The sequence below is a fragment of the Cibotium barometz genome, chromosome 21 (genome assembly GCF_041138505.1).
Source record: "Cibotium barometz isolate CiBa-2024 chromosome 21, ASM4113850v1, whole genome shotgun sequence".
Taxonomy (NCBI): domain Eukaryota; kingdom Viridiplantae; phylum Streptophyta; class Polypodiopsida; order Cyatheales; family Cibotiaceae; genus Cibotium; species Cibotium barometz.
Genome location: NC_141066.1, coordinates 51,600,061 through 51,609,224, shown reverse-complemented (window position 1 = coordinate 51,609,224; position 9,164 = coordinate 51,600,061). Strand labels below are relative to the sequence as shown.

Below are 9,164 nucleotides of genomic sequence, written 5' to 3'. Positions count from 1 at the left end.
CCACTTTTGATGAAGCCCATGAAGTACCATATGCTTTCAAGGCCATGATAAGACCTAATCCCATATGGTAGAATAGAGGCACATTTTTCCCCTTGATATGGAAGGCATGTGAAAAGGCAGTTAATAAAGCTATTTTACACACAAGTTTTTAATGACTTAGGGTTTGTTGTCTTTGTAACGGTTGGGAAAACCTTATCTTCTAAAAATTGAGGAATGCCTATGGATAGAAGCTAAGCTCACTTTTGTGTGCTTTGTCAATGTTACTGTAGTAGCACTGTAGTGTGCTGATGAAGATGCTACTCTGTGAGAAGCTACTCACCCCAGACTGTTGCAAGAGTTCATCAGCTGGTTCATTGATGTTGATAGTCGTGTGTAGAGATGAGACTATTGATGCTGAGATGCCTGCTTTTGGAGCTTTGCGCGCTGGAAGCACTACTACACTTTGTTTCAAGAGCCATTGTTGCGGCAAAGAACTTCAGGTTCTGTTGTCGATTACACGATGAGACAGCTTGATTTTATGGCTTTATGCTTACCGTGTGTTGAGATAGAGGTGGTGTAGAAGAGAGCTCTGAGAGCTAGAGGCTTCTGCTGCAGGGGGCCACATCTTGTAGATATCAGAAGACGGAGATGATGGGATGCTACAGCTACTGTTGGCTGCTATTTGCTTAATTCTTCTTCACGGTCGTGTAGCTCTTCATGCTCGATATAGCTCTTTTCTCTGTACATGATAATGTCACTGCTCTGACAGTTGCGCCTTGAATGTAGTCCCTTCTTCTTCTTGCCCTAATTTATGTTTCCTTTCCCAACCTTTTCTTTTGAGTGTTACTAGGACTACTGGCTAGGCACTTGTAGCTCTCTACTTTGCCTCTTTTGAGTAGCTGCACATTGATGTTGAAAAGCTAGCTCTTATTTGCCACCATTGCTTCATTGCACACGCACAGGTTCTTTGTTCTTCTTATTTAAAAAAAATACCTTAAGGAAGGGTCTGCTTGTGCAATTAGTCTTCTCTTTAGAATTTTTGGTCCACACCACGAAGTGCTATTATTGTACCAAGTTTCACTGTAATCTCAAAACCAAACCCTAATAGAAATATAAAGGCCCTTAATCATTGTATAAACTCTAATGGCTTAAACACAAAACCGAAACAAAAAAACCTTAATCTCAATCTCTTACTAAGAACCAGCCCTAGGAGGCTTTGAGACCAAGTTGAAATTTAGCATTGTTAGGGAGGCTCATACTCCTTAATGACACGCTCATACTACTTAATGACACGCTCATACTACTTAGCATTGTTAGGGAGGCTCATACTACTTAATGACACGCTCCTTGGGTTCACTATCGTTAGTTGGGCTTTGTCAAGTTTCCTAATATTCTTATCTTTCTTTGATCTATTTTTGCTTCCCCTACATAAACATTACAAGATTTTCTTCTCAAAATCCTCGAGACTCATTCTTTGTGTAAAAGAAGGCCACGAAGAGAATTGAGTAGGTCTTGAACATTGGGATGTTGTGGAAGTTTACCCATATTTAAAATTTGAAACAATAATAAAATTAAAGATAGGAAAAACGTTAAAATTTGCGTATCGAGTCTCGAATAACATCTTGCCAAAAAAGTACACTTGATCGAAAACTTATGTCAAATTAGCTTGATACACAAAAGAAAACATATATCCCAAGAAAGAAATAACCCATACACCTTTTTAACCCAAAAATAAAAATAATGTGTTGCAAAGGAGCAAGAAAAGAGTACATGTTATATTTCTCAACTACCTAGTAGTGGTAAAATATATGTTTGAGCCAATAAATCAGCCATTCTTAGAACTGAATGCCCTTGTAGAAGGCTATCTTCTCTTCGTTTATGGAGGAATCTTTAGGACATGTGGTCACTATAGATTGCTCCATTCTTCCTTCTCATTCGCTTCTCAAAGAGCTCTTTTTTAAAGGCACTAAATTTAGACTTTCTTCTTCAGTTGACTCTTGTCTTCTTAAACCCATACAAAAGGGCGTATCTAGTTTTGTAGTCAAGCTAGAAGAATCTTTAGGAGTTCAAGGCATTTTTTTCTCATTGGAAAGCTGCTATTTTGAGAAAGGCCTCTCAGAAACTCATGAAATTCTGTTCAAAGAGTACTCCCTCTGTTAGCAATTCTTTATCTTCTAGCGATTTAGTTGCTCTCAAGAAATTTCATCGAGATTTTGTTATTTCCTACGTAGACAAGTGTTCTAACAATTTTGTTTTTACTTGTAAAAAGTTTTACTTAGAATGTTTGTTAAGTGAAGTGAATTCTTCCTCTCAAACTTATTCTAGCTGTTCACTTTCTTCTCAAGACGTTATCTTGAAACACCAAGATTTTTGTAAATCGTTTGGTTTCAAGTGCAACCCGACTTTGCCTTTTTTGTATACAGTTTGGAAGTTTCATAAGAATCCTATAAAGCCCAGGTTCTTAGCTGCTTCTTGTAATACATCTCTGACGGATGTTTCTAAATGGCTTAGTCATTGCTTTAAAGCCATTTTACCTAGTGTCCATGACCTTTGGAAAAAACTTCTTAAAGATGCTGACGTGCCTACAGACACGAGTTGGGTCTTGAAAGATTCTATAGGAGTAGTTCTTGTCTTGAAATTCTTAAACTCCTCTCAAAGCCTGGTTGAAAAGTCATCTCCTTTATGCCTTCAAACCTTTGGCTTCGTGACCTTATACACCAAACTAGACTTGAAGACTTACGTGGAAGGATTAGATCCCTTATGTTGAACGAAAGTTTTTGCCTATAGACTAGAAAAGGATAGATGCAAGGCTTTAGTAGTAGAAAAGGATAGATGCAAGGCTTTAGTAGTAGAAAAGGATAGATGCAAGGCTTTAGTAGTAGAAAAGTCAACTTTGTATTTTGATTTTTCTTGGTTAAAAAGTAAAAATCAAGATGTAGATAAGAGAAAGAAAAGATTCACCAAAATTGTAAACAAAGATGACATTTGTACTTGGTTAGATTTTATCCTAGATAACCTTTATATATCGTTAGGTGACTCTTTATTTAAGCAAGCAATTGGTATTCCCATGGGTACTAATTGTGCCGTCTTCCTTACTAATTTTTATCTTTTTACTTATGAGTTTGATTTTATGGAATGCCTTATTTCTGTTAATACTTGTCCTGTCTTTCTTCACAAACTTTGTAATGTGAGACGTTTTGTAGATGACCTCTTTGTTCCCAACATTCCTGCATTTCAAGAGTTTTTGTATATCAGTCCAAATTCCTTAGGTGGAGGGATCTATCCCAAGGAATTTTGCAAACTTAACTGTACCTCGAATAGTGATAGTTGTACTTTTTTAGACCTTAAGATCTCTCAATCATCTTCGGGCTTCATAGTAGATATTTATGACAAACGCTTACAACCTGAATATGCTAACTTAAAGATCATTCGGATGCCAAACTTTTCTTCCAATATTTCTGATACAGCTAAGTATGGTGTTATCTGCTCTCAACTTTTTAGATTCTCTCGTCTTTGCTCTACTAAATTTGCCTTTATCTCTCAATCATGCCATCTTATTTTGCTACTTATCAAAAAAGGTTATAGTTTCAATAAGATTTTGAAAAAGGTTCATTCTTTCATGATAGTTCTCTATTTTGCTACTTTGTTTTCTGTTCTTTTTTTTGGTTTGGTTTGTTTAGTTTTTTTTTTGGTTAATGTCTTAATAAAAAGTCTTCGTTTGATATTATCTTTTGATTTTCTCTCCTTAGTAGCAAGGTTTGTTAGTTTATTTATTTTTTATCTTTCAAATGCTTTGTTTTTGTCTTTGTCCTTCTTCACTATTATTTCTTTCTCAAATCTCTCAATTCGTTAGTTCAGATTTTTTTGACCTTATGAAGGTATATATATATATATATATATATATATATATATATCTGTTTGACGTGTGAAAAGGCCAAGGTAAAGAAAAGTTTAAGAGGGGATTATATAATCCCTTTGAGATGACTTTTTTCTCTAGAGATTTCATAGCCTTAGTTATAAGGCTTTAAAGGCTTTTGTAGGTCTTTTTATTAAGGCTTTAATTACACCTCTCTATATTATATAAAGGACGTGTGTGTCATGTGGCAGCCATGGAGAGAGATTGATGATCTATAAACTCTTTAAGAGATTTGAATTTGAATTTAATAGCCTAGCCCCCTACCCATAGAAGATGGGTGAGGCTACTAGTTTTAATAAAGCTTTAATAAAGTCTTTAAAGCTTCTTACACTGCACAATAGTACAAAAACAATGCCCGTTAAAGAGATAGGATGGTGGCCCACCGTCTTCAATACAAACATGCCAATTTTTTTTAGCAAAAAGGGAGTAACAAAGCCTTGTTGGTTAGCACCATACAAGAAGATCTTAGAGAGGTGAAAAAGATGAGATTTCGTTGATGTTCCATTACTACACAATGAAGGGAGGTGCCATTTCATGAGGGATAATTCCATTTTGTTTTAGATGTAGGCCTTGATTTAAGATAACTTTTTAGCTTTAACCATTCCCTTTTCCCAATGATTATTAATCTTCATTCCTTTTACCAAAGTCCACAAGTAAACCCTTTCTTTTACCAAAGTCTACAATTAAACCCTTCTTTTACCAAAATTTTAAGATTTTTAATAGTATTATGCACAATTTAATAATTTATAGGCCTTGCAAGCTCATGCTTTTTTAAAACATGCTTTTATAGATTTACTATAATATCTACATGAGAGGAAAGACTTACCTTGCCCTTGTATTAAACTTCAAAAATTTTTGAATTTCTTATCCTAAGGTAATTAAAAAGCTCATGTACTTGGCATATGCCTCTAATACCATTGTAAGAGGACCTTTACTTCAAGTATAGCATAAAACCATCAATCTCACAAAAAAATACAATTCACGTAACCCTAGCTCACACAAAAAATATTCAAGAAGAACAAAGACAAATTCATTGGGTGCAATCTTCCCTCATGAGGTTTTTTTATGGCTCTACTTTCCACATGCGGTATTTAATCATTCATAAAATTACTCCTTGGAGCCATTAATTGCATCTTTTCCAAGTTTGTGCTTTCTTAATAATAAAATAAACTTTGCCAAACAATTGTGTACATGTGTGCCAAGCCATAATAAATTAATTTGTGCATGTGCATGCACATTACAATAATGTCTGGCTACACAAATAGCAATAAATTAAATACTCAAATGCTATCACACGATCACAAAATATTATATATACTGAGATCTCAATCTTCACACAATTGCTCAATCCACCATCCATGCAACACCTAAATAAGTACCCTTTCATTGTGTCACACCTTTGTCATCATCACTCTCAGACAGCTCATAACCTAAAACTCACAAATGAAATCCGTGTCAATTAAGCATTTAATTGAAGTCCCATTAATCAATCCCCAATAATTTCATAAGAAATAGGCATAAAATAATAAAAATACAATACCAAATCACCAAAATGTTATCACATAAACACATAACAGTCCACCCATGCATGGAAATTCATCCACCACACAATAAGCTGTGGATGATAAGGCGATAAAATGCATTTTTGTGGAATATAGGTGAGAAAGAAAAGGGTATAAACTCCACCATCTGGCCATAAGGTGAACTTTGGTGAGATGCTGCCTTTTTTGAGAACTCAATTTTGCCCATGAGTTTATGTAAAAAAATAGATAAATGTATGCTCACAAGAAAACTTTAATACATTGTACAATGTCGAGTAGCCATATGTGGAGAAAATCAATGCTCAACAAGGTGCTGCAAGCCTATACTGGGCCAAAAATCAACTCGTATTTTAGACCATAGATCAACCTATCAATAAGGCAATTATGGATGATGTAGTGGATGAGGAAAGGGAATCCATACATGCATCCAAGAGTGTGCCAAATTGGTTGGTGTAAACATTATGGGACAACAAACTAGCTAATCATTTGCCTAGCAACACATGCAAGTTCTCATCATGCATGCAACATCTTATTCTTTTGTGGATTATGCTACTCTAATTTCTAATATATGTAATGAAGAGGAACCAATTTCCTTTGAGGAAGCACAAGAAAATGATCATTGGATGCAGGCCATGCAAGATGAGTACAAGTAAAAAGGCCATTAGTAAAAAGTGGGTTTATAAGCTTAACTGATGGTAGCATTGTGACCACTACAAAGGCAAGTTGTGTTGTTGTAAAGGGTTATGCTTAGGAGAAGGGCATAGAATACATAGTGCGACCTTTGCACCCACATCTTGTAAATCAGGTGTAATATTAGATTGGGAATGCATCATGGTTGGTGAGAATGTGCATCAACTAGTTAGAATATAATATTACATAAACCTCCTCATGTAAGTGAGGTGTAATATTACATCGGGAATGCATCATGGTTAGAATGTGAATTTCAAGATTGCCTAGTTAATGGTGATTTACATGAGGAGGCTTAAGTATCTCAATCTCATGGTTTTGTTGAGAAGGGATAGGAGTCTAAAGTATGCAGGTTAAGAAATGCTTTATATACGCTTAAGACAAGCTCTCAAAGCATGGTATGAGTTAGACAAAGGCATACTTAGCTGCAAATGATTTTTGCACTAGTCCAACTTATAGCACCCTCTATGTAGGATTAAAGATTATTTTTTGGTCATCATTTTATACGTTAATGACATGCTACTCACAAGCCCTAATGATTAGGAGAAGATTTTAACCTTCAAAGCTAAATTATGTGTGTCATTTAAGATGATAGATTTGGGCTCATTGCATAATTATTTGGGCATACCATTGTAGTGTGATGATGGTATTACGATTTTGCCAGTAAAAGTTACATATAAAGGCTTCTTACATGGTTTGTAAGCCCATTCTTACTACACCAGTAGAGATAATTACTAGGCTCAATCTTGAGGATGCATATGAACCATTTGATCCATCACTTTATTAGTAGGCCATTGGGTGCATCATCTATCTACGTAGTATGAGGCCAAACATTTTGTGGTCTCCCAAAATTGAGCAAGTTTATGCAGAGTCCAAAAAGTAAGCATCAGAAAGTTACTGAGTAAGTATTCCAATACTTACAAGGCTCTCGGTCCCTTGGACTATTCCATACTAAGGGGAGTGATATTCAATTGCATGCTTTCAAAATGACTCTAATCGGTCTCTAGATGTTATGACACGCAATGTCCACACCACTATTAGCTTTTTCTTTCATCTTGGTGGTTCATGTAAGGATAATTTTGACCATATAACTCCATAGGGATTCGCCTATCTAATTTATTCTCTTTAGAAAGAATACCAAGCAAATCATTTAAAGAGTTGTTGGCAATACCTAACTGTTGGATTAATTTAAGAACGTAAGATGCGAAAAGAAATCTTAAACTAAAGTTAGCAATATTAAACAATATGCAAATAATCATTCACTTGAAATCGAACAATCGGCGAAGTGGAATCGCCGATCAAAAAAGTGGAATTAGGTGATCAAAAAAAGTGACATTAATCGATCTAAAAAAGTAGAATCGGTTGACCCAAAAAAATGAAATCGATCGATCCAAGAAACTAAAATCGGTCCATCCTAGAAAGTGGAATCGATTAATCCACCGAGAAAGTGGAATTGCTCAATCCGAGAAAGTGGAATCAATCAATCTGAAAAAGTGAAATTGGTTGATCCAAAAAAGTAGAATCAGGCGATTAAAAAAAGTAGAATCGCCACCACCTTGCTGAAGTTGGATCATTAAAGTTGGATCATTAAAGTTGGATTGTCAAATTTGGACTTTTGGAATCGCTGATGAGATCAAACTTTTAGAATGCTAACTAATTATTGTAAAACCAAGAATTGTCAATCTTACTTTGAAATCAAAGGATTTGAAAACCTACAAAACAATTGGAGAATCTATTGTTGTCAATTACACCCAAGAGTGATTATGCTTGAGAACGATTACAAAATCAGGCAATTGCACAGTTGGGTGATCTTATGTGCCACGAGTCGAATGGAGGTGAGGTAGTGGTGGATGCGACATACTTCTCTGAGACGGATTTGAATGTATTTATTTGACATCTGTCAATTAATAAATGGTGGACTACAAAATAATAACTGGATTATCGAGATTAAGGTATGCCACCTACACACAATTGGATTGAATAAACGTTTCCCACTCCACAACTGTTAGTAATGAAGAGTTGCAAACTCAGTGAAAGTTGCCCATTGTTAGCTCACAAAATAGAGAAGTTTTAAGCTTAAAATGAAAGCTCTATTTGGACTCAAAACTTCTCTGTAATAACCACCTGATGGAAACATAAAATCTTGAACATAATAAAGTTTGAAATAGAAAGCTTGGCTCTAATACCACTATTAGCTCATAGAATGGAGCTCGACTCACACACGCACATTGCTCAAACACAAGAACATAAAGGTGTAAAGTGTGAGAGAGATTGGCAAGCTCAGAGGAGAGAGATGAAGCTCTCTACTACAAGTACAAAGAAGAAAATACAAATGAGCAGTAACCCTAAACTATAGATCAGGTTGTTTATATACTAGTTAGCCTTAAGGTGCCTATTCACACTTGGATGGCCATGGGGAAAAACCCAATGGGACAAAAGTTCCCATGGCATAAGTATATGGTCTCACAGTATAGTACTACCATATGGCATAAGTACATGGCCTCACAGAACAGTACTACCATATATCTAATATTCAAAACAAATTGACATCATAACTTAATTTTAGATCTAAAGAAATAACAAATTCTAAGTTTAAGAGAAGACCATCCTTTCTCACACACACCAACCCTTTTACTAGATAAGGAAAGCTCTCTTTTAATCTTCTTCAGTCTCATAAATCCCATGCTTCTCTCATGACACAGTTATAGGGAAACCATAGCTCTTGCGCCATGCCCTATATAAGGAAAAAATGGCCTTAATCAATCCTAATTCATTCACACATAAAAAACGTCCCTTCTCTATTGAAAGAAGAATCTAAAACTTAACCTAATTGATGATTCCATCACATAAATTTAGTAACATAAAGCATTGAATACTCTATTCTTTCAAGGAAGGGGAGAACTTGATTAATCTTAAATACTGCCATGAATAAAAACCATAAAAGGGGTAATTAGAGATATTCTTAAGACACTTATTGATTAAATAATAATAAGAAAAGGGAAAAATTTTTGAAAGGGTTGTTGCAAGATCAGGGTGTCCAG

The 9,164-nt window shown here is 35.2% G+C and overlaps 1 pseudogene; it reads left to right on the top strand.

The window, feature by feature from the left end:
• The first annotated feature begins 287 nt into the window (after positions 1–287).
• LOC147627336 (uncharacterized) lies at positions 288–8,017 on the top strand (annotated as a pseudogene).
• The last annotated feature ends 1,147 nt before the right edge of the window (positions 8,018–9,164 follow it).